This window comes from Sabethes cyaneus, chromosome 1, assembly GCF_943734655.1.
Source record: "Sabethes cyaneus chromosome 1, idSabCyanKW18_F2, whole genome shotgun sequence".
Lineage (NCBI taxonomy): Eukaryota > Metazoa > Arthropoda > Insecta > Diptera > Culicidae > Sabethes > Sabethes cyaneus.
Window position 1 is genome coordinate 104,510,863 of NC_071353.1, and position 2,893 is coordinate 104,513,755.

The following is a 2,893-nucleotide window of genomic DNA, read 5'->3' on the forward strand; positions in this document are numbered from 1 at the left end:
CTCTTCGACTGAATGTCTCTTCGCTTGCGGTAAACGCTTTTATTTCATCCTTCGCTTTTTCATTCATCAATGGGGATGGGATGAATGAGTAAACCGTACCAGAGAGCGGCGAGAGCGTAACAATTTCATTTGAGCATCGAGAGGGTACAAGAAAACATCATTAGTGCGACCCGAGTAAAGAATGAAACGCGTGAATTCTGCCACCTAGCACAATCTAGGATGTTTTAGTTTTTATTCTGGTGTAATTTTTAGGCCGTTTATATTGTGTCGCCAGCACTAAATTGGACTTCCGAAAAAACGCCACACGAATTCAAGCAGTCGCCTCCATTCAACTCGATCTGGGGCCACTCGTCGTCAATTTTCCAGTCGTATCAGAAAAAGAAAATCACTTTAGACCTCAGACCCGGCGTTAAAACGCGCGAGGCCCTGTGCAGATTAAGCAGCGAGGCTCTTTTTTGTATGCCAGAAGGGCATTGGATTGAAAGACCGCTGTGACAGTCTTAATAATCGTCTTTCGGTGCAAGCTACGATTGCTGTACACAGCCCCACATACCCATTGATGTAGTTGAGTTAGATAGTTGTGATCTTGTGCCGTGAATGACCTCTTGGGACTTGGGTTCAATGCTCGGTATGGAGTAAGCAGCAAACTTCCGAAGAAGTTTTGCCTAGACCCTATATAAAGCAAGAGCCCTGCAATTGCAAAGCAGCTGCGCTGAACTTTAAAGTCGATACTGCTTAAATTATACGAGCGGGGGCCCTATTCTCACAGTCACAGTCACACTCACCTCACTTTTCTCACTTTTCGGGCAGTCACCCTCACCTCACCTAACAGCTCCCTATTTGATTTGTACAGTCACCCAGGTGAGCGGAGTCACCTAGGTGACTGTGAGAATCGCAAATTGAGCTCTCACCTAAAAAATTTAGGTGAGGTGACTGTGTGAATAGGGCCCCGGGACTGTTCCCAGTTAGGAGTCATCTGATTGTGCGTAGCTCACTATTTAACTGTTTAGTCTACAACTCTGTATTTGATTTCAATGAGATACTATGTTAACAGGTAATCTAGGTTGGCAGATAAATTTGGTTTTTATCCAAAACTTTGCTCTGACGATAACTACTACGTCCTCGATGAAAGCAAACGTCTCGTAACGAAGATGTGCTGCTTGTGAAGGAATGCGTTGGCTACCACCCAGGTAACCAATAAGCATTACCAATGCTATCTAAATGCAAGCCAAGGAGCATGTAAGTCAAGTCACTACTTAAATGCTATTTTGGCAAAATATACGTCTACATTACTGCTAACCTTCTTATAGTGCTGACATTGCTTATTTGCAGCTGATTACTGACACGAAAAATTTGAATAGAATTCTGGAAGCCAATTTACAATACCTATGCAGCCAAAAAGTTGATATACAACGACGTGCAGTATAAAATGCCAGATATACCAATAAGCGGTCGATTTGCTGCTTATGCTAATGCATATGCTTATGCTAATGTGGAAGAGCTCTTTGTGGACTTCCTTTCATCGCCGAAAATGTTAAGCGATGTATCTCCCAACGCGGCTATAATTTCACTGTTTGAAAGCATTGCTACAATCTATCTTATTTTAGTCGATTCCGTTTCGAAAGGGAGCCGTAAAAATTTAAGCAAAGGACACGTTATCGAAGTAGTGCCTGTAGCTCGTGATTCATACGCCTCCGCCACTCTCCGCTTTCAGTTTGTACTCCGCCAAATATCGTCCGCAGCACTTTCCGCTCAAACACGGCAAGGGCGCGTATGTCCTCTGTAAGCAGCGTCACGGCTTCAAGTCCATAAAGAACTACCGGTTTAATAATGGTTTTGTACATTGTTAGCTTCGTGCGGCGGCGTATGCTTCCTGATCGTAGCGTTTTACGAAGGGCAAAGTAGGCCCGATTTCCCGCTTGGATGCGCCGCTGGATCTCCTTACTAGTGTTGTTGTCCGCGGTCACCAGCGATCCCAAATACACGAACTCTTCTACCACTTCTAGTTCGTCGCCGTCAACGGTTACCGTCCGTGGGAGGCGCACATTTGTTTCCTTTGAGCCTCTTCCTCTCATGTATTTGGTCTTCGATGCATTTATTTTTAGCCCAATTCTCCTAGACTCCGCTTTCAGTCTGGCGTAGATTGCCTTCGCCGTCGCAAAGTTCCTGGCAATGATATCGAAGTCATCTGCAAAGCCTAGAAGTTGGCTACTCTTGGTAAAAATCGTGCCTCTCGTTTCGATGCCCGCTCGTCGGATCACCCCCTCAAGAGCGATGTTGAACAGCATGCAGGATAGACCGTTACCTTGTCTCAACCCTCGTCGCGTCTCGAAGGGACTCGAGAGTGTCCCAGAGATGCGTACGAAACACATCACTCGATCCAATGTAGCTCTGATCAGTCGCGTCAGTTTGTCCGGAAAACCGTATTCGTGCATTATCTGCCATAGCTTGTCTCGATCGACTGTATCGTATGCTGCTTTGAAATCAATAAAGATGTGATGCGTGGGCACGTTGTACTCCCGACATTTCTGCAAGATTTGCCGGATAGTAAAAATTTGGTCCGTAGTTGCGCGAGCCCCCATGAAACCCGCCCGATAATTCCCTACGAAACTTTGTGCTATCGGTGACAGCCGGCGTACCAGGATCTGGGAGAGTACCTTGTAGGCGGCATTCACCAGCGTAATACCACGATAGTTGCAGCAGTCTAGCCGATCACCCTTTTTGTAGATGGGACAAACCACTCCTTCCATCCATTCCTCCGGTAGCTTTTCCTCCTCCCAAATCCTCGAAATAACCCAGTGTAGAGCCTTTGCTAGCGTTTCTCCGCCATGTTTATAAAGCTCTGCCGGTAGGCGGTCCTTCCCAGCGGCTTTATTGGTCTTCAGCAACCTGA